At 40.0% G+C, this 23,886-nt stretch overlaps 2 long non-coding RNA genes across 3 annotated transcripts in view; one reads left to right on the forward strand and one right to left on the reverse strand.

Annotated features, from left to right (window-relative positions):
* On the forward strand, positions 1-21,866 carry LOC135232465 (uncharacterized). Of its 2 annotated transcripts, none has more exons than XR_010323072.1 (3): positions 1-537; positions 681-840; positions 18,900-21,866. It is a non-coding gene; the product is annotated as an uncharacterized LOC135232465 (long non-coding RNA). The 2 variants fall into 2 exon arrangements; XR_010323071.1 differs by lacking the exon at positions 18,900-21,866 and adding an exon at positions 1,108-5,806.
* The window catches only part of LOC111749876 (uncharacterized), a 21,865-nt gene continuing 5,100 nt past the window's right edge, over positions 7,122-23,886 (reverse strand). The window contains exon 3 of the long non-coding RNA XR_010323073.1: positions 7,122-10,088. This is a non-coding gene — a long non-coding RNA (uncharacterized LOC111749876). The remainder of the gene's footprint in view (positions 10,089-23,886) is intronic.

The raw sequence follows: 23,886 nt of genomic DNA on the forward strand, positions 1-23,886 counted from the left end.
CCCTACTTCCGTTCCCCCACCAGGCTCTGCTGCCCAGCTAGGCCTCCGGCCCCGTGGTCGTGGGGCGCTTACCTTCGCGCTGTGCCACCCCCGCCCCCGGAGTGCCCAAGAGTGCGCTGTTTTCTCAGACTATTGGTCTTCCATCTCCAGCAGTAAAGCTGTACCCTGTTGTAACCCACTTCTTTTTTTTTTTTTTCTTGCTGCAGCAACCTTGTCCCTCTGATTATCCAGTCAGAAGTCTGAGCGGTATAAAGTGCATTACGTTAAACTAGATGCTTTGTAAAAAGTGAGGGTAACAAAAAGAATATTAAAGTCTTAAGCCCCTAACACTAATTATAAAGCAGTAAGTGAAGAAATACAAATGATATGCTGGGGACCTTTTATTAAAATTTATATTTTATTTAAATTTTTAATATACCTAGTGTTTCCAGATGCATTTAACTTCTGCGTCACAGATAAACAATTCACTTCATCATGTGGGGGATACAAAGCAAAGAGGAACTAATTTTGTCCTTACCGTCATGGAATATAAGGCAGGTAAGTATTTTTTTTTTTAGTAGTACTATATATTACTATCACTTTTAAGCACTTAAAGTGCCAGGTTATTAGACACTGACATATATTAAGTAATTTAAACTTCTCAACATGGCTATAAAGTACCGTACTTCTGTTGCCTACAGATGTAGAAACAGGCGTGGAGAGCTTAAACAACCTGCCTATTACGGTCACATAGCTAATATGTGGAACCTAGGAGTTCTGACTCCGGAACTGATACTCCTAACCATTCATTGTACTGTGCTGCCTCCAGGACCACCTTAAGGATGTGCAGAAGTATCCCAGGTAAAAAAAAAAAAAAAAAAAAATTTTTTTTCTTTGAGGACCCTGATTATATACACAATTTGCTTAAAATATGTATTACAAAATTAATGGGCCCATGTGAGGTGGTTTATATGAGGTGTAATGAAGATTTAGGATAAAAGGCAGAGAGGTGGTACTTACATATCTATTTACTGTCACATCAGTGCACCTAAAGAAGCTTGGTAGTGTCTAGGCATTATCTTTTCCTGTTCAAAGATAAGTACTGTCTCTTCCTGTCTTTATTGTCAGATGCACCATTCCTGGCTAATTTCACATCTCTACCTTGAGGAAAAAAAAAAAAAGACGCTGTTATTACTTACAAGGCCAAGACCCTTCAGAACCCGTTTGTCTTGAAACTATCGATCTTCTTGCCTCTGTAGTTTTCTAATACCACTTATCGAATGCTGGTTATATCGTTATTTATGATGCTGCATCATCTTGCCACCTGTGAATACTGGCTTCTAAAGACTCTCTCAAGGGTTGTTACTGTGTTTCATTACTAATGACCACAAGTGCAAATCTTACCCAGAGTATGAAGGAAAATGTATGCGACTGATGGTTTGTTTTCTAGATTGTTAAATTTATACTTTGGAATTTTATAATGTAAATGTAGAGCAATGTGGCCTACGACCATGTCTTTTCTTGAATTCTTTAGGCCATAATCACTACATTCCTAAAATTATCTCATTCGGTATTGACCACACCTCTACTTTACACACACCACCACCAGCAGGGATAATAGGCGAGGGGCCCTTGACTCAGTGAGAAGAGTGATAACATCGGTACAAGTCATGTCTAACCCTCCTCTAGCATGGTTAAGAACACCCCTCCATGATAAAAACACTCAACAAACAAGAAATAGAAGGGAACTTCCTCAGCATGGTAAGGAGCATCTAGCAAAAATCCCTCAGCTAATATTTACACTTAATGATGAAAGGCTGAATGTTTTCCCCCTAAACACGGGAACAAGACAAGGATGTCTTTTCTCACCACTTCTATTCAGCATTGTATTGGAAGTGCTAACCAGTGCAATTAGGCAAGAAAATAAAATAAAAGGCATGCAGGTTGGAAAGGAAATAAGACTATCTCTTTTTGCAGATGACATAATCATGTATATAGAAAACCCTAAAGAATGCACTAAAAATCTATTAGAAATAATAAAACAAGACCTAAGTAAACTGAAAGAAGATTTAATATTGTTAAGATGGCAGTACTCACCAAATTGATCTACAGATTTAACACAATCCGTATCAAAATCTCAAGCTGGCTTCTCACAGAAATTGACAAGCTGACCCTAAAATTCATTTGGACAGTCAAGGGACACAGAATAGCCAAGATAACCTTGAAAAAGAACAAAGTTGGAGGATTCACAAGTCCCAATTTCAAAACTTAAACTACAAAGCTACAGTAATCAAGAGAGTGCGGTACTAGCACAAGGAAAGCAGATGGATGCGTGGAACAGAATTGAGAGTCCAGAAATAAATCCATACATTTCCACTCAATAGATTTTCAGCAAGGATGCCAAGACAATTTAATGGGGAAAGAACAGCCTTTTCAACAAATGGTGCTGGGACAAGTGGATATCCACATGCAAAAGAATGAAGTTGGACCCCTGTCTCACACTGTATATGTGTGGATCAAAGACCTAAATGTAAATGCTAAAACTATAAAACTCTTAGAATAAAACAGACATAAAACTTTGTGATCTTGGATTAGGCGACGTTTTCTTAGCTATGACACAAGCAGTGAAAGAAAAAATTAGATAAATTGGGCTTCCTCAGAATGAAAAAATGTTTGTGCTTCAAAGGATGCCAAGAAAGTTAAAAGACAACTCAAAGAACGGGGGAAAATATTTGCAAATCATATATCTGATAAGGGATCTACATCTAGAATATATAAAGAACTCTTAAAAAAAAAACAAAAAAAACCCAGTGCCGTCGAATCGATTCCGACTCAGAGCGACCCTATAGGACAGAGTAGAACTGCCCCATAGAGTTCCTACAACTCAGTAATAAAAAGACAACCCAATTAAAAAATGGGCAAAAGACATGTTCACTGCAGCACTGCTTACAATAGCAAACAGATGGAAGCAACCAAGGTGCCCATCAACAGAAAAATGGATAAATAAATTATGGTATATTCACATAACGGCATACTACGCAACGATTAAGAACAACGATGAATCCGTGAAACATCTCATAACATGGAGGAATCTGGTAGGCATCATGCTGAGTGAAATTAGTCAATTGCAAAAGGACAAATATTGTATGAGACCACTATTACAAGAACTCAAGAAAAAGTTTAAACACAGAAGAAAATATTCTTTGATGGTTACGAGGGTGGGGAGGGAGGGAGAGGGGTATTCATTAATTAGACAGTAGACAAGAACTATTTTAGGTGAAGGAAAAGACAACACACAATATAGGGGAGGTCAGCACAACTGGACTAAACCAAAAGCAAAGCAGTTTCCTGAATACAACGAAACGCTTCGCAGGGTAGCAGGGAGGGGGTCTGATTGGCATAACAAAGTGTATTAAGAAAACATTCTGCATCCCACTTTGGTGAGTGGCGTCTGGGGTCTTAAACGCTAGCAAGTGGCCATCTAAGACAAACCAGTTGGTCTCAACCCACCTGGAGCAACGGAGAATGAAGAACACCAAACACACAAGGTAAATATGAGCCCAAGAGACAGGAAGGGCCACATAAACCAGAGACTCCATCTGCCTGAGACTGGAAGAACTAGATGGTGCCCGGCTACCACTGATGACTGCCCTAACAGGGAACACAACAGAGAATCCTGGATGGAGCAGGAGAACAATGGGATGTAGACCTCAAATTCTCATAAAAAGACCAGGCTTAATGCTCTGACTGAGACCAGACGGACGCCGGAGGTCATGGTCCCTGGGCCCTCTGTTAGCCCAAGACTGGAACCATTCCCAAAGCCAACTCTTCAAACAGGGATTGGACTGGACTGTAAGACAGAAAACGATACTGCTGAGGAGTGAGCTTCTTGGCTCAAGTAGACACACGAGACTATGTGGGCAGCTCCTGTCTGGAGGCGAGATGAGAAGGTAGAGGGGGACAGGAGTTGGTTGAATTGGACAGTGAGAATACAGGGTGGAGAGGAGGAGTGTGCTGTCTCATTGGGAGAGCAGCTAGGAGTACATAGCAAGGTGGGTGTACGTTTTTATATGAGAGACTGAGTTGATTTGTAAACTTTGACTTAAAGCACAATTAAAAAAAAAGGGGGGGGGGCCAAAAGGCCTGAATAGGCATTTACCCAAAGAAGTGTACAGATGGCCAATAAGCACATGAAAAGATGCTCAGTATCATTAAAACAAAAAAAAACAAACCCAGTGCCATCGAGTCGATTCCAACTCATAGCGACCCTATAGGACAGAACAGAACTCCCCCACAGAGTTTCCAAGGAGTGCCTGGCAGATTCCAACTGCCGACCCTTTGGTTCGCAGCCGTAGCACTTAACCAGTACACCACCAGGGCTTCCTCAGTACATCGTTAGCCATCAGGAAATACAAATCAAAACCCAAATGAGGTACACTTCACACCCACGAGGATGGCTATAATAAAAAAGACAGTGTCGTATATAACAAGTGTTGGCAAGGATGTGGAGAAATTGGAACCTTTGTACATGGCTGTTGGGAATGTAAAATGGTAGAATTGCTTTGGAAAATAGTCTGGCAGTTTCTCAAAAGGCTAAACATAGAGTTACCAAATGACCCAGCCATTCCTCTCCTAGGTATATACCCAGAAGAAATGAAAACCTATGTCCACATAAAAACTTGTAAACAAATGTTCATAGCAGCATTATTTTTAATAGCCAAAAAATAGAAACAATCTATATGTCCATAAAGTGATGAATGAATAAGTAAAACGTTATATATCCATACAATGGAATATTGTTCAGCAATAAAAAAATGAAACACTGGTATATGCTATACCATGGATGAACCTTGAAAACATTATGCTAAGTGAAAGGAGTCAGTCACAAAAGCCTACCTACATATTGTATGATCCATTTATACGAAGTCTACAGAGACTGAAAGTAGACTAGTGATTGCCTAGGGCTTGGGGTATCGGAGGTTGGGAGTGATAGCTAAGGGCTATAAAGTTTTCTTTTTGTAGTCCTGAAAATGTCCTGCTAATGTGTACACAGTTTCCTTTTGGGATGAAAGATGTTGTAAACTTAGATTATGATGATGGTTGCACAACTCTAATATACTAAAAACCACTGAATTATGCACTTTTAAATGGTTGAACTTTTTAGTATGTAAATTATATCTCAATAAAGCTGTTCAAATTAATTAATTTTTTAAAAATCAAGCTGGCCGGTAGGAGCTATCCACCTGCCAGACAGCTCTCTGGGGCTCTGGGATGAGCCCACAGGCTCAAATCCTGAAGAAGCCTGGATATCTGAATGACTCCACGTGGGGGATGGGGAGTGGATATGGGAGGGGAAAGGCTGGAAAGGGCCAGAAAAGGGGAGAAATGGGGGCCTGGACCTTGTTGTTGTTTGCCGCTGAGTCGATTCCAACTCATGGTGACCCTAGGTGACAGGGCTGAGCTGCCCCATAGGGTTTCCTAGGCTGTAATCTTTACAGGAGCAGATCCCCAGGTCTTTTCTCCCACGGAGTGGCTGGTGGGTTCTAACTGGACCAACCATTTGGTTAACAACTGACTGCTTAGCCATTGCGCCATCAGGGCTCCTTGACCCAGGCCTTCTGGGTTCTAACTGGGGCTGGGAGCACCCCTACCAGATAGCACAGGGCAGCCCCACAGTCACCAGAGGTGGGTTTTAAAAAAATTTCAAGGTAGGCACACCAAAGCATGGAGCCTCCTGAGGCACAAGGCATTAGGCAAGGGACCCATGTGCTTTGTCTAAAACTGTACCGATTACCTCCACACGAGGCACGATGTAGTAAGAATTAAAACCAAGTGCTAGGGAAATGCTGAGAGAAGTGCTGAAAATCAGAGTGCAGGTAAGAGCAAGACAGTATTTTCCCCTCTGATATGGGAGAAAAGCCATATAGGCAGAACTATAACGCAAGGCAGAAGATGAATTGTGCTCAATAACCCGTTGCCATTGGTCGGTTCTGACTCATAGTGACCCTAACGGACAGAGCAGAACTGCCCGACGGGGTTTCTAAGGACCGCCTGGTGGATTTGAACTGCCAACCTTTTGGTTAGGTGCAGTAGCTCTTAACCACTGCGCCACTAATACAGGGGTGAAATGCAGTGGTAATTCAGAGGACAAATTGCTTCATGAAGGAAGGTGCTTTGATTAAGGAAAATGTATAATGACCATTTAACTCCTTGTTAGCATTTAAGTTTCAAAAAATGTAATTTATTAAATGTCTTTATTTTTCTACTGCGTGCAACGTTTCTGTCAGGTTCTAGAGAAGAGAGCTCTTTACTGTGGTCCACGCAGTATGAAGGGGGTTGTTTGGGGAATGCAAAGGTTAATGACAGCAGGCTTTCTGAGAGATTTACTCTGCCTCCCCAAGTGGTAGGCACAGAATACAAAGGCACAAGATAAGACATTCAAGGTCAAAGTGGCAGCAGGAGAGAAAACAAGGTGGGGAATGAACAAAGTAGGTCTGAGGAGATGCAGCTTTATTTTACATTTGTATTCATTCCTTTTTGTTTGTTTTTTATTGTGGCAAAATATACATAACACGTTGTTGCCATTAAATGCCGTTGAGTTGATTCCGACTCATAGCAACCCTATGTACAACAGAACGAAACATTGCCTGGTCCTGTGCCATCCTCACAGTCGTTGCTATGCTTGAGCTCATCATTGCAGCCACGTATGTAAAATTTACCATTTTAGTTTACAATTTAGTGCCATTAAGTACGTTTACAGTGTTGTATAACCATCATGACTATTTCCAGAACTTTTTCGTCATCCCAAACAAATTCCGTACCCATTAAATGATTGCTTCCCATTCTTCTCCTGCCCCCAACTCCTGGTAATCTCAGAAATTCTACTTTCTGTCTCTATGAATTTGTCTGTTCTAGATAACTCATGGAAACCCTGGTGACATAGTGGTTAAGAGCTATGGCTGCTAACCAAAATGTTGGCAGTTCAAAATCCACCAGGCGCTCCTTGGAAACCCTATCAGGCAGTTCTACTCTGTCCTATAGGGTCGCTATGAGTCAGAATTGACAGCAATGGGCTTTTTTTTTTTTTAGATAACTCATATAAGTGGAATCATATAATACTTGTCCTTTTGTGTCTGGTTTATCTTACTTAGCATAATATTTTCAAGATTCATCCAGATTGTAGCATATATCAGAACTTCCTTTCTTTATATGATGGCATAATATTCCATTATATGTATGTGCCACATTTTGTTTATCTGTTCATCTGTTGATAGACAGACACTTGGGTTGTTTCCACCTTTTGGCTATCATGAATAATGCTGTTACGAACTTTCGTGTACGAGTATTTGTTTGAGTCACCGTTTCGATTCTTTTTGGATATATACCTAGGAGTGGAATTGCTGGGTCATGTGGTAATTCTGGTGGCACAGTGGTGAAGAGCTGCGCCTGCTAACCAAAATGTTGGCAGTTCAAATCCACCAGCCGCTTCTTGGAAACCCTATGGGGCAGTTCTACTCTGTCCTATAGGGTCGCTATGAGTCGAAATTGACTCAAAGGCAACGGGTTATGGTAACTCAGTGTTTAACTTTTGAGAAACTGCCAAACTATTTTTCACCAACAATGCGTGAGTATCCCAGTTTCTCCACATCCTTATTCCCCTGGCCCCCCTTTTATTTTAAATTATAGCCATCTTAGTAGATATGAGGTGGTGGTGTTCGTGTGTTTCTAGGAATTTGCCCGTTTCGTCTAGGTTATTGACTTTATTGGCATACAGTTCTTCATAGTATTCTCTTACAATCCTTTTTTACTTCTGGAAGGTTCGTAGAAATACTAAAGCCCCCTTTTTGTTTCTGATTTTAGTAATTTGAGTCTTCTCTCTTTTTCTTAGTCAATCTAGCTAAAGATTTGTCAGTTTTGTTCCTCTTTGCAAAAAACCAACTTTTTAGTTCATTGAATGTATCATTTTTCTGTTCTCTATTTTGTTTATCTCTGCTCTAATCTTTATGTCTTTATTTCTCCTAGCTTTGAGTTAAGTTTGCTTTTTTCTTCTAGCTCATTAAAGTGTACAGGTAGGTTACTGCTTCGAGATCTTTCTTCTTTTTTAATGTAGGCATTTAGAGCTGTAAATTTCTCTCTGAGCATTGCCTTTGCTGCATCCTGTTAGTTTTGGTGTGTGTTTTATATTTCATTACTCAAGGTATTTTCAGACTTCTCTCAAGATTTCTTTTGTGACTCACTGGTTGTTTAATAGTGTGTTGTTTCATTTCCTTATATTTGTGAGTTTTCCAGTTTTCCTTCTGATATTGATCTCTAGTTTCATTCTGTTGTGGTTGGAAGAGATACTTTTTATGGTTAAAATTTTTTCAATTTATTAAGAATTGTTTTCCATCTAAGATACATCTGTTGGTCTCATCCCATCCGGAGCAAAGGAGAATGAAGAAAACCAAAGACACAGGGAAAATATTAGCCCAATGGATTAAAGAACCACGTGAACCACAGCCTCCGTCAGCCTGAGCCAGAAGAACTAGATGGTGCCTGGCTACTGCCACCAACTGCTTTTACAGGGATCACAACAGAGCAGGAGAAAAATGTAGAACTCAAATTCACAAAAAAAAAAAAAAGACCAGACTTAACTGGTCTGACAGACACTAGAGGAACTCCTGAGACTATGGCCCCCCAGGCACTCTGCTAACTCCCAACTGAAACCATTCCTGAAGCCCACCTTTCAGCCAAAGATTAGATAGGCCTATAAAACAAACAGTAACACATGTGAGGAACGTGCTTCTTAGTTCAGTAAAATATATGAGACCAAATGGGCAAATCGTGCCCAAAAGCAAGATGAGAAGGCAGGGAGGGACAAGAAAACTGGGAAACTGAGGTAGAAGGCGAAAGAATGCTGTCACATTGTGGGGAATACAACCAACGCCACAAAACAATACGTGTATAAATTTTTAAATGAGAAACTAACTTGACCTGCAAAGTTTCACCTAAAGCACAATAAAATTAAAAACATAATAAAATTTCATATCTGGAGAAGATATCTTTTACATATAAACGTGAAATAAAGACATTCTCAGGCCAAAAAATAAGAATTGTTTTGTGGCCTGACACGTGGTCTGTCCTAGAGAATGTTCCATGAGCACTTGAGAACAATATGTATTCTGCTGTTGTTGGGTGGGTATCTATATCTGTTAGGTCTAATTGGTTTATAGTGTTGTTTAAGTCCTCTGTTTCCTTATTGATCTTCTGTCTGGTTGTTTTATTTATTATTGAAAGTGGTGTACTGAAGCCTCCAACTACTATTACAGGAATGTCTATTTCTCCCCCTTCATTTCAGTCTATTTTGCTTTGTATATTTTGAGGCTCTGTTGTTAGGTATGTGTATATTCACAATTGTTAGGTCTCCTTGACTAATTGAACCTTTTAATAATATACAGTGTCCTCATTTGTTTCTTGTAACCTTTTGTTTTAAAGTCTATTTTGTCTAATATTGATACAGCCACCCCAGCTCTCTTTTGGTTACTATTTGCATGGAATATATTTTTCCATCCTTTTATTTTCATCCTACCAGTGTCTTTGGATCTAAAGTGAGTTCTCTTGTAGCAAACATATAGATGGATCATGTTGCCAATCTCTGCCTTTTAATTAGGGAGTTTAATCCATTTACACTTAATTACTCATAAGGCAGGACTTATCTCTACCATTTCGTTGTTTCTTTTCCGTATGTCTTCTATGTCTTTTCTTCAATTCCTCCATTATTGCCTTTTTACTTGATTTTTGCAGTGTACCATTCTGATTCCCGTCTTTCCGTTTCCTTATTGTCTTAGTCATCTAGTGCTGCTATAACAGAAATACCACAAGTGGATGACTTTAATGAAGAGACATTTATTCTCTCACAGTCTAGTAGACTACAAGTCCAAATTCAAGGCATCAGTTCCAGGGGGAAGGCTTTCTTTCTCTGTCAGCTCTGGAGGAAGGTCCATGTCATCAGTCTTCCCTTGGTCTAGGAGCTTCTCTGCACAGGAACCTCAGGTCCAAAGGACACGCCCTGCTCCCGGCACTGTTTTCTTGATGGTATGAGTTCCCCACATCTCTCTGCTCGCTTCTCTCTTTTATATATCAAAAGAGATTGGCTTAACAATAAAGAACAGTGGTGAATCTGTGAAACATTTCGTAACATGGAGGAACCTGGAAGGCATTATGCTGAGTGAAATTAGAGGCAAAAGGACAAATATTGTATAAGACCACTATTATAAGATCTTGAGAAATAGTATAAACTGAGAAGAACACATACTTTTGTGGTTACGAGGTGGGGGGGAGGGAGGGTGGGAGAGGGCTATTTACTGATTAGTTAGTAGACAAGAAGTACTTTAGGTGAAGGGAAGGACAATACTCAATACATGGAAGGTCAGCTCAACTGGACTGGACCAAAAGCAAAGAAGTTTCTGGGATAAACTGAATGCTTCAAAGGTCAGCGGAGCAAGGGCGGGGGTTTGGGGACTACGGCTTAAGGGGACTTCTAAGTCAATTGGCAAAATAATTCTATTATGAAAACATTCTGCATCCCACTTTGAAATGTGGCGTCTGGGGTCTTAAATGCTAACAAGCGGCCATCTAAGATGCATCAATTGGTCTCAACCCACCTGGATCAAAGGAGAATGAAGAACACCAAGGTCCCACAATAACTATAAGCCCAAGAGACAGAAAGGGCCACAAGAACCAGAGACTTACATCATCCTGAGACCAGAAGAACTAGATGGTGCCCGGCCACAACCGATGACTGCCCTGACAGGGAGCACAACAGAGAACCCCTGAGGGAGCAGGAGATCAGTGGGATGCAGACCCCAAATTCTCATAAAAAGACCAGACTTAATGGTCTGACTGAGACTAGAAGAATCCCGGCGGTCATGGTCCCCAAACCTTCTGTTGGCCCAGGACAGGAACCATTCCCGAAGACAACTCATCAGACATGGAAGGGCCTGGACAATGGGTTGGAGAAAGATGCTGACAAAGAGTGAGCTACTTGTATCAGGTGGACACTTGAGACTGTGTTGGCATCTCCTGTCTGGAGGGGAGATAGGAGGGTAGAGAGGGTTAGAAACTGGCAAAATTGTCACAAAAGGAGAGACTGGAAGGAGGGAGCAGGCTGACTCATTAGGGGGAGAGTAAGTGGGAGTATGGAGTAAGGTGTATATAAGCTTATATGTGACAGACTGACTTGATTTGTAAATGTTCACTTAAAGCTCAATAAAAATTATTTAAAAAAAAAAAAGAGATTGGCTTAAGACACTCTAATCTGGTAGATCTCATCAACATAACTACCACTAATCCATCTAATTACATCATACGGATAGGATTTACCACACATAGGGAAATCACACTGGATGACAAAATGGCAGACAGTCATACAATACTGGGAATCATGACCTAGCCAAGTTGGCACATATTTTATGCGGACACAATCCAATTCATGACACTTATTTTTTAAATTTTCCTCAGTGATTACTTTAGAGATTATAACTAACATATTAAACTTATAAAAACATCGTTTGTTTTTTCCTTAAGTCCCTTAGTTTCTCTTCACTTTTTCTCATTCTTTTTCCTTTCTGCTACTCAGACTCAGTAAATTCAATTGCCATTTCTTCAAGTTTCATGATTCTTTCTTCTGCCTGTTCAAGTATGCTGTTGAATCTCTCTAGTGAATATTTCATTGTAGTTATTGTACTTTCCATCTTTATAATTTGTTTGATTCCTTTATATAATTATTTCTTTATTGATATTCTCATTTTGCTGATACATCATTTTCTAGTTTTTTTCTAGTTCTTTGTCCATGGTTTACTTCAGCTCTTTGAGCATATTTAAGACTGTTGATTTATAGTCTTTTTGTCTAATAAGTCCAATGTCTGGGCTTCCCCAGGCACAATTTCTGTCAATATATTTTTTTTCCATTGAATAGGTCATACTCTCCTGTTTATTCATCTTGTGATTTTTTTTTGTTGAAAACTGTGCATTTGAATATTTTAATATTGTAACTCTGGAAATCAGATACTTCCCATCCACCAGGGTTTGCTGTTATTGTTAAAGGCTTCAGCTGTACTTAGCCAGTGTTTTGAGAGAGAGTTCCTTGAATGCCAAAAGACAAGAAAAAAAACTGTCCAAGTCTTTGCATATTGGTTCTGTGCTGGAGCACTCCTTTAAACACTTACCCAGGCCACTTACAACTCTGCCTTGGTCTTCAATTCCTGCTTGCACTGAACCTAGAGATCAGCCAGTTGTGAATGCATAGGGTCTTTTCAGGTCTCTTCTGAGCTTTCAGAGTATACATCCTGCCCTGGCCCTGCAGGTGATTTTCTAAATTTCCCAGTATACACAGGTGCTTTTTCATGCCCATACTTCCCAAAGAAACTTTCCTGTGTAGAGGAGACAGAGAATTCTAATTTGAAGGGTCAACGTACCTCTCCAAGAGCAGTGGTGGTTCAGTGTGAGAATTCTCGCCTTCCATGAGGGAGACCTGGGTTCGATTTCCAGCCAGTGTACCTCAAGTGCAGCCCCCACCCATCTGTCAGTGGAGGCTTGCATATTATATTACTATGATCCTGAACAGGTTTCTGCAGAGCTTCCAGACTAAGACAGACTAGGAACAAAGGCTCCTGATCTACTTCCAAAAAAAAAATCAACCAATGAAAACCCTGTGGATCAAACAGTCCCATCCCGTTGTGCATAAGGTCCCCATAAGTTGGGAGCCAACTTAACTTGGCAGTTAACAAAGCAACAGCATGTGCTTCTCTAGGCCCTTGTGTTTTTGTTTGAAATTCAGGGATTTGAAAGGCCAAAGGCAGACCTCTTTTTTCCTGTAAATATCAGCATTCCTCCTTTGCTGATCACCTAGGAATAAGAAGTGGGTGAGTGTGGTGGGGGTGGGGGGGGGTCTTTAGCAGCTTGGGGGAATGAGGGACAGGTTATCAGTAGAGTCTGATAAAGAGGGAGGTTAGTTTATTTGAGATGGAGTGATTAAACTCCTAAAGTGAATTTTGAAAGACAGCTGCAAACATTACAGAGCTGTTGATTAAAACTAATTACTGTTGTAGATGTTTTGCATTTCTTCAGCACTTTGTATTTATAAAGTATTTTGTAATCACTTATTAGCTCTTCCCCACCCCAGCCTTGTAACATGCGCAATTACTACAGATGTGTGTATTTGTCCTCTGGGAAGAAGTCTGACCTGCTCTGGCTACATACTAGGATTGAGGATTCAGAATCCTCATTGCAGCAATTTTCCTCACTCATTTTGTGACTTTGAGAATTGAAAAAAAATGAGAACTTGAATATTGTCTTACTCTATAATTTTACTATGAAGAATAACTCATGAAGATGATTGAGTGCTTTGCTAAATTAAAAAAGATATTTATAGGTATACTAACTTCTCTAAACTTCAATGTTCTCAAACTTTTTAAGAAATAAAATTAATGATAGTATCTATATCACAGAATTTTTACAGGTCAAGTGCTTAGCATAGTGCCTAGCGTATGTGCTTAATAAATGGTTGATAAATTTAAGCCATTAATACTGTAAGAAAACCCATATAATCTATTTATTCTTACTACCTACACTTGATTGTTTTAGTGTTCTGATTTTGGATGGGAAACCCTGGTGGCATAGTGGTTAAGAGCTATGGCTGCTAACCCAAAGGTTGGCAATGTGAATCTACCAGGCGCTCCTTGGAAACTCTATGGGGCAATTCTACTCTGTCCTGTAGGGTCACTATGAGTCAGAACTGACTCGATGGCAACAGGTTTGGTTTTGGTTTGGTCTTTGGATGAAGATGCATACAGATGTACATTCATCAGTATTTACTGAGTGACTCCCATTTATCAGGCATTGTTCTTGGAGCTAGGGATACAGTGATGAACAAAAAAGGAGTTCCTCCTCCTACTTGGGGAAATGCACATTATCATGGTGGACAGGCATACATTCTAGTGGGACTTAGGCTGGGATAGAGAGGGTAGAAGCAGTGATTAAGATATACGTAGTTGAAAAATGTGTGGAAAGAGAAATTTTCATATAAAAAGTAATACGGCACTAAGTAATATATATAAGCTATTCATTTTATATAAAGTTATATGTATACTTAATATATTTATTTAAAAAACAAATATACTTATGAGTTTATAAGATATTTGAAAGAAAAAATTATTATATAAGCAATAATACCACTATACTGAAATTTTGAAAAATAGAAAAAGTATACATAATTTTGTTTCTACTATTGTTCCTATTAAATCTGTTTAGCATAAGTTTATACGTGGTTCATTCAATGTAAAATTAGCATCTATTTTGTGCTTTGCAACTAGTCCATATGAAATCTCACAGTGGTTAGGTTAAACTACTGAAATTATGGGTAAAATTAACTAAGAGGTAAAAAAAATTTTTATTGTCATAAAATACATATAACAAAATTTGCCATTTTAACTGTTTTCAAGTGTACATTTTAGTGACATGAGTTACGTTTGATATGAAAACTCTAGTACAAGTCTTTCGGTGCACATAGCTACAGGTTCCCAAATTGCTCAATATTTTAAAAAGCTAATATAACAGATGTCCTTTAACAATTTTATTATGAAACATACACAAAAAGTAAAAGTAACATCTGTGTGTCTTTGTTTTCATCCAAGGCGCCAGGGAGATTTATAGTAATTACAAAAACAATTTCCCAAGGCAAAATTGGGTAGGAACTAGCTCTTTAACCCTGTGCAGCTGCTTACTTTCCTGCAAACCTGGTTCCTTGTGAGGTCAGTGGGAACAGGGCCTGGTGGAATCCATACTATGCTTCCGTTTGCTTCTACAAGCTAACCCAAACCCACTTTGAATTTATTCTCTCTTTGTTCGTACCCTTTTTAGGGCTATATGTATATATCTATAGGGTTGCTACGAGTCGGAATCGACTCTACGGCACTGGGTTTGGGTTTTTGGTATATATACATCACCAGCACGCCTACCCTGGACGACCATTTCCAACTATACATCATCCAAGTGAGCTAGGGCTTTCCTAACATATTGCTCTCGTACATCAACAAAGTGGGCTGTGACTCCAGTGAAATAGTGTAACGCACCACTGGGGTGAGGCATATTGATAAAGCTGGTCGATCTGTGAATTGTAGATATCTAGGAGTTTGGGTCAAGAGAGTAATGCAGATCTCAGGTTGGACTGATGTGGTTATGAATGGTATTTTATGATGTAAAGTTTACTTCTGATTTAGAAAGTAATTTAATATGGTGACACCGGAGTTGGGATTAAGTGAGGTCGGTGTAGTAGGTATCTGTAGCTCTTGGAAGATCTATTTCAGGAATAAATTACTCTTCTTGATACTTTCATTCGTTTTGTGATATGTCATCTGGGGCACTAGAGAATTGGCCTAGGAGGAAAGTTTTGCACACAAAGCAGAATGGGTGCATTCTTCTGCTTGCCAGGTAAGTAAATACAAGAGGATTGTGGTCCCTCGAAGCCTCAGTTGCCATTTGTTTCCATTGGTTGGAGCGGCGTTCTCAGAGGAGCTTGTTCCTGACCTAATGTTTATGTAACAAAACAGCAGTTGCTAGGCATAACGTGTTAGCAATTCCTAAAGATTTTGGAGATCAGAATAACTGTAGTGTTTACAGAGGAACAATACTAGTTGCCATGGAATTGATTCCCACTCACAGAGACCTCATGTGTACCACATTAGAACTGTGCTCCACAGGGGTTTCAGTGGATGGTTTTTTAGAAGTAGATAGCCAGCCCTTTCTTCTGGGATATCTCTGGTTGGACACCCACACCTCTTTTCCTGGCATCCCATACAATGGGAATCTAGAGAAATATAGGCACTAGGAGCCTGCCTGTTTGTTCCCTGCAGAGACTTAGGGCTGGAAAAAATAAAGGTCATCATACCCAACCCCCTTTTCCAAGCTTGAACCTCTTACAAGGTCCCTGCAGTTCGTGCTCCACAGCTTCAGCATGGGAGATGTGGGTGGGTCAGTTTCCTGACATTTGGGGTTGCAGACAGCTTAGCTGAGATGGCAGCAGTGGAAGGCAATATCACAAAGACATTCTGAACTCCCTTAGCCCAGTGTCTGTATTGAAGGGGTGAGATAAAGGGAGAGGGATACTGGCCATGCTGAAAGAGAGCAGGTAAAGATGAATTCACCGAAGCAGGATTAAATCCCTGGAATGTAGTAGGCATCTGAAGACCAGAAGGTAGAGAGGAGCCTCAGGTTCTCACTGTTAACTTCTTACCCTCAGGTGGTTTCTAGGGAAATAGCTACCCCTATCCCACAACATAAAGCCGTATACTTAAAAAAAATTTTTTTTTTCTTAGTGTGTTGGCTTTTGGATTGAGATAGAAACCAGAGTCCCTACCAAGATAACTTGAAACAAGTTAAGTTTGAGTTATACAGGCCATGGATTTGGCTTCTTGCCCCTCTTTTCTTGCAGCCATCCATGTCTTCCAGAGCTAGGTTCTCACCTAGGTCCATCTCAAATTGGAATGCAGTTTCCCAATTTATACCTCACTTTTCAGACACTGAAATGAGTAGATGAACCATTTTTTAGGTTTTTAAGGTTAGAATTAGAGTCATAAAATTGAAACAGGTGTCAAAAATTTCATCTGGGCCAGTTCTTCTCCATATCCCTGACCCTGTCTGTAAAGTTTGTTGGTTTCTCTGCTCTCCTTAAAATGTCAATTCCCTCATGGCAGGAGACCACATATTAAGAATACAGTCACATGAATACTAAAAATCTCCAGAAATATCAGGAGTAAATGTCCCTGATATTTATGAAAATATGTTTGAGGCTCTTCTGATTCCTTCTAGCCCCTTCCCTGACATATCTCCTTGATTCTGATCTGGAGGCGAGCACTATCACAAAGCCCTCCAGCTCTCTTTATCCTAGACACTCGCCTAATAGGATTCCTGGTGCCTTAATTGGTGAGGAGGCCTCCAACATGCTACCCTTTTGTCAGAAAGTCCTGTAGGGTATAGAACAAAAGATGTTAAATTTGTTCATTTTTCTTATCTACATTTCACAAGAAAATTCAAAAATGGTGTCTCTGATCTCAGGTCCTTTCTGTTTTCCAAAGAAAAAAAAGTCAAGCAGATCATCCCCTAACATAAAGAAACCTATGCATAAGTCTACAGCCACACTTAAATGCACGGCGAAACCTTCACAAAACCTATGTCAGGCACTGAGAACTTAAACCTCAGGATTAGATTAAACCCACAGACCTTTTAGGGAGACAGCCAACAATCTTTTTATCTATTTTATGTGGAAATGCTAATTTTACTTTTAGAAGAGAAGACCAAATGTCATTTTTATAATTACGATGTTACAACAGTAGAAATGTAGGAGTGTGAAATGTGTAATGTTATAGACAAATTTAGTTTGAAATGCAAATATCACAGCAGAGTGGGCTGTGTATCCAGATCTCAGCTGAAATTCTCTGAAAGGGTTCTGATGACCAGCAACTTCAGTTGGCTAAAGGGTCCCCAGTAGAGGAAGAGGAGGGAATTAGGAGGGGGATGGAATAGGGGTGGGGGCAGTCTAAACTTTGTCAGTTTCCTCTGCTCTTCTCAGGGGACTGTTCATGGATTTGAATATTTACAGAAGTGAATTCTTCCACTGCAGTATGTGTATTTGAGAGTTAACTCGAAAATTTTGTGATGATAGTACAGACTGCTGCTTATGATGACTGAGAGACCTTGAAGACATTATTTAACCTGCAAATTGGACTGCTTCAATCCTTTGCTCAGAATCCTCCTATGGATGCCAGTGTCAGTAGCATAAACCAGTCATCATTTGTTTGGTTATCTCATTCCTTTGTTTTTTCCACAGTTATTTATTGCATAACGGGAACCCTGGTGGTATAGTGGTAAGAGCTATGGCTGCTAACCAGAAGGCTGGCAGTTTGAATCCACCAGGCACTCTTTGGAGACTCTATGAGGGCAGTTCTACTCTGTCCTATAGGGTTGCTTTGAGTTGGAATTGACTCGATGGCAACGGGTTTTGGGTTTTATTGTATAACAGGTCCTGTGCTAGGTGTTGGAGATACAGTAGTAAAGAAAACAGACAAGGGAGTCTCAGCATTCTTAGAGCTTACATTTTATGGTGGAGACAAACAATAAGCTAATAATTTTAATATTCTGACCTAAAACTAATCTGTGTTTCTCCCTGACATTCCACCACAGTCATGTTCCCAATAGCCAATCATGTTCCCCCTCAGCCATTCCACCAATATATCCCAGGAAGGAGGGATGATGAATGCCACTTAACAAAGGATAAAAAGAAAAATACCTTAGATAGGAGAATGAAGTAAAATAACCAACTTTCACTGAAGACAGACATATGGAGGCAGGTGGAGGTGACAGAAATCTTCAGGTAGTAAGGAGGTTGACCTGAGACCCTTAAACCTTGGTGGCAAGTTTCAAGCCCAGAAGCTCCATATTTGATATGGGGAATTATATTAGTTTCCTGGAATTCCTGGATGGTGACAACTGTTAACACGTTCAGCTACTATCCCAAAGGTTGGAAGTTTCACTTTACCCAGACGTGCCTCAGAAGAAAGACATAGTGATCTACTTCCAAAAATATCTGCCATTAAAAGTCCTACGGAAAACTGTTCTGCTCAGAATGGAAGAGAATCAACTAGATGCACGTTTTTTTTAGTTTCTGTCATGGATTGAATTGTGTCTGCCTACAATACGTGCCAACCTGGCTAGGTCATGATTCCCAGTATTGTATGACTGTCTACCATTTTGTCATCCGATATGATTTCCCTATGTCTTCTAAATCCTATCTGTATGATGTAATTAGATGGATTAGTGGTAGTTATCTTGATGAGATCTACCGGATTAGATAGTGTCTTAAGCCAATCTCTTTTGATATATAAAAGAGAGAAGCGAGCAGAGAGATGTGGGGAACTCATACCATCAAGAAAACAGTGCCGGGAGCAGGGCGTGTCCTTTGGACCTGAGGTTCCTGTGCAGAGAAGCTCCTAGACCAAGGGAAGACTGATGACATGGACCTTCCTCCAGAGCTGACAGAGAAAGAAAGCCTTCCCCCTGGAACTGATGCCTTGAATTTGGACTTGTAGTCTACTAGACTGTGAGAGAATAAATGTCTCTTCATTAAAGTCATCCACTTGTGGTATTTCTGTTATAGCAGCACTAGATGACTAAGACAATAAGGAAACGGAAAGACGGGAATCAGAATGGTACACTGCAAAAATCAAGTAAAAAGGCAATAATGGAGGAATTGAAGAAAAGACATAGAAGACATACGGAAAAGAAACAACGAAATGGTAGAGATAAGTCCTGCCTTATGAGTAATTAAGTGTAAATGGATTAAACTCCCTAATTAAAAGGCAGAGATTGGCAACATGATCCATCTATATGTTTGCTACAAGAGAACTCACTTTAGATCCAAAGACACTGGTAGGATGAAAATAAAAGGATGGAAAAATATATTCCATGCAAATAGTAACCAAAAGAGAGCTGGGGTGGCTGTATCAATATTAGACAAAATAGACTTTAAAACAAAAGGTTACAAGAAACAAATGAGGACACTGTATATTATTAAAAGGTTCAATTAGTCAAGGAGACCTAACAATTGTGAATATACACATACCTAACAACAGAGCCTCAAAATATACAAAGCAAAATAGACTGAAATGAAGGGGGAGAAATAGACATTCCTGTAATAGTAGTTGGAGGCTTCAGTACACCACTTTCAATAATAAATAAAACAACCAGACAGAAGATCAATAAGGAAACAGAGGACTTAAACAACACTATAAACCAATTAGACCTAACAGATATAGATACCCACCCAACAACAGCAGAATACATATTGTTCTCAAGTGCTCATGGAACATTCTCTAGGACAGACCACGTGTCAGGCCACAAAACAATTCTTATTTTTTGGCCTGAGAATGTCTTTATTTCACGTTTATATGTAAAAGATATCTTCTCCAGATATGAAATTTTATTATGTTTTTAATTTTATTGTGCTTTAGGTGAAACTTTGCAGGTCAAGTTAGTTTCTCATTTAAAAATTTATACACGTATTGTTTTGTGGCGTTGGTTGTATTCCCCACAATGTGACAGCATTCTTTCGCCTTCTACCTCAGTTTCCCAGTTTTCTTGTCCCTCCCTGCCTTCTCATCTTGCTTTTGGGCACGATTTGCCCATTTGGTCTCATATATTTTACTGAACTAAGAAGCACGTTCCTCACATGTGTTACTGTTTGTTTTATAGGCCTATCTAATCTTTGGCTGAAAGGTGGGCTTCAGGAATGGTTTCAGTTGGGAGTTAGCAGAGTGCCTGGGGGGCCATAGTCTCAGGAGTTCCTCTAGTGTCTGTCAGACCAGTTAAGTCTGGTCTTTTTTTTTTTTTTGTGAATTTGAGTTCTACATTTTTCTCCTGCTCTGTTGTGATCCCTGTAAAAGCAGTTGGTGGCAGTAGCCAGGCACCATCTAGTTCTTCTGGCTCAGGCTGACGGAGGCTGTGGTTCACGTGGTTCTTTAATCCATTGGGCTAATATTTTCCCTGTGTCTTTGGTTTTCTTCATTCTCCTTTGCTCCGGATGGGATGAGACCAACAGATGTATCTTAGATGGAAAACAATTCTTAATAAATTGAAAAAATTTTAACCATAAAAAGTATCTCTTCCAACCACAACAGAATGAAACTAGAGATCAATATCAGAAGGAAAACTGGAAAACTCACAAATATAAGGAAATGAAACAACACACTATTAAACAACCAGTGAGTCACAAAAGAAATCTTGAGAGAAGTCTGAAAATACCTTGAGTAATGAAATATAAAACACACACCAAAACTAACAGGATGCAGCAAAGGCAATGCTCAGAGAGAAATTTACAGCTCTAAATGCCTACATTAAAAAAGAAGAAAGATCTCGAAGCAGTAACCTACCTGTACACTTTAATGAGCTAGAAGAAAAAAGCAAACTTAACTCAAAGCTAGGAGAAATAAAGACATAAAGATTAGAGCAGAGATAAACAAAATAGAGAACAGAAAAATGATACATTCAATGAACTAAAAAGTTGGTTTTTTGCAAAGAGGAACAAAACTGACAAATCTTTAGCTAGATTGACTAAGAAAAAGAGAGAAGACTCAAATTACTAAAATCAGAAACAAAAAGGGGGCTTTAGTATTTCTACGAACCTTCCAGAAGTAAAAAAGGATTGTAAGAGAATACTATGAAGAACTGTATGCCAATAAAGTCAATAACCTAGACGAAACGGGCAAATTCCTAGAAACACACGAACACCACCACCTCATATCTACTAAGATGGCTATAATTTAAAATAAAAGGGGGGCCAGGGGAATAAGGATGTGGAGAAACTGGGATACTCACGCATTGTTGGTGAAAAATAGTTTGGCAGTTTCTCAAAAGTTAAACACTGAGTTACCATAACCCGTTGCCTTTGAGTCAATTTCGACTCATAGCGACCCTATAGGACAGAGTAGAACTGCCCCATAGGGTTTCCAAGAAGCGGCTGGTGGATTTGAACTGCCAACATTTTGGTTAGCAGGCGCAGCTCTTCACCACTGTGCCACCAGAATTACCACATGACCCAGCAATTCCACTCCTAGGTATATATCCAAAAAGAATCGAAACGGTGACTCAAACAAATACTCGTACACGAAAGTTCGTAACAGCATTATTCATGATAGCCAAAAGGTGGAAACAACCCAAGTGTCTGTCTATCAACAGATGAACAGATAAACAAAATGTGGCACATACATATAATGGAATATTATGCCATCATATAAAGAAAGGAAGTTCTGATATATGCTACAATCTGGATGAATCTTGAAAATATTATGCTAAGTAAGATAAACCAGACACAAAAGGACAAGTATTATATGATTCCACTTATATGAGTTATCTAAAAAAAAAAAAAGCCCATTGCTGTCAATTCTGACTCATAGCGACCCTATAGGACAGAGTAGAACTGCCTGATAGGGTTTCCAAGGAGCGCCTGGTGGATTTTGAACTGCCAACATTTTGGTTAGCAGCCATAGCTCTTAACCACTATGTCACCAGGGTTTCCATGAGTTATCTAGAACAGACAAATTCATAGAGACAGAAAGTAGAATTTCTGAGATTACCAGGAGTTGGGGGCAGGAGAAGAATGGGAAGCAATCATTTAATGGGTACGGAATTTGTTTGGGATGACGAAAAAGTTCTGGAAATAGTCATGATGGTTATACAACACTGTAAACGTACTTAATGGCACTAAATTGTAAACTAAAATGGTAAATTTTACATACGTGGCTGCAATGATGAGCTCAAGCATAGCAACGACTGTGAGGATGGCACAGGACCAGGCAATGTTTCGTTCTGTTGTACATAGGGTTGCTATGAGTCGGAATCAACTCAACGGCATTTAATGGCAACAACGTGTTATGTATATTTTGCCACAATAAAAAACAAACAAAAAGGAATGAATACAAATGTAAAATAAAGCTGCATCTCCTCAGACCTACTTTGTTCATTCCCCACCTTGTTTTCTCTCCTGCTGCCACTTTGACCTTGAATGTCTTATCTTGTGCCTTTGTATTCTGTGCCTACCACTTGGGGAGGCAGAGTAAATCTCTCAGAAAGCCTGCTGTCATTAACCTTTGCATTCCCCAAACAACCCCCTTCATACTGCGTGGACCACAGTAAAGAGCTCTCTTCTCTAGAACCTGACAGAAACGTTGCACGCAGTAGAAAAATAAAGACATTTAATAAATTACATTTTTTGAAACTTAAATGCTAACAAGGAGTTAAATGGTCATTATACATTTTCCTTAATCAAAGCACCTTCCTTCATGAAGCAATTTGTCCTCTGAATTACCACTGCATTTCACCCCTGTATTAGTGGCGCAGTGGTTAAGAGCTACTGCACCTAACCAAAAGGTTGGCAGTTCAAATCCACCAGGCGGTCCTTAGAAACCCCGTCGGGCAGTTCTGCTCTGTCCGTTAGGGTCACTATGAGTCAGAACCGACCAATGGCAACGGGTTATTGAGCACAATTCATCTTCTGCCTTGCGTTATAGTTCTGCCTATATGGCTTTTCTCCCATATCAGAGGGGAAAATACTGTCTTGCTCTTACCTGCACTCTGATTTTCAGCACTTCTCTCAGCATTTCCCTAGCACTTGGTTTTAATTCTTACTACATCGTGCCTCGTGTGGAGGTAATCGGTACAGTTTTAGACAAAGCACATGGGTCCCTTGCCTAATGCCTTGTGCCTCAGGAGGCTCCATGCTTTGGTGTGCCTACCTTGAAATTTTTTTAAAACCCACCTCTGGTGACTGTGGGGCTGCCCTGTGCTATCTGGTAGGGGTGCTCCCAGCCCCAGTTAGAACCCAGAAGGCCTGGGTCAAGGAGCCCTGATGGCGCAATGGCTAAGCAGTCAGTTGTTAACCAAATGGTTGGTCCAGTTAGAACCCACCAGCCACTCCGTGGGAGAAAAGACCTGGGGATCTGCTCCTGTAAAGATTACAGCCTAGGAAACCCTATGGGGCAGCTCAGCCCTGTCACCTAGGGTCACCATGAGTTGGAATCGACTCAGCGGCAAACAACAACAAGGTCCAGGCCCCCATTTCTCCCCTTTTCTGGCCCTTTCCAGCCTTTCCCCTCCCATATCCACTCCCCATCCCCCACGTGGAGTCATTCAGATATCCAGGCTTCTTCAGGATTTGAGCCTGTGGGCTCATCCCAGAGCCCCAGAGAGCTGTCTGGCAGGTGGATAGCTCCTACCGGCCAGCTTGATTTTTAAAAAATTAATTAATTTGAACAGCTTTATTGAGATATAATTTACATACTAAAAAGTTCAACCATTTAAAAGTGCATAATTCAGTGGTTT

Source organism: Loxodonta africana, chromosome 9, assembly GCF_030014295.1.
Source record: "Loxodonta africana isolate mLoxAfr1 chromosome 9, mLoxAfr1.hap2, whole genome shotgun sequence".
Taxonomy (NCBI): domain Eukaryota; kingdom Metazoa; phylum Chordata; class Mammalia; order Proboscidea; family Elephantidae; genus Loxodonta; species Loxodonta africana.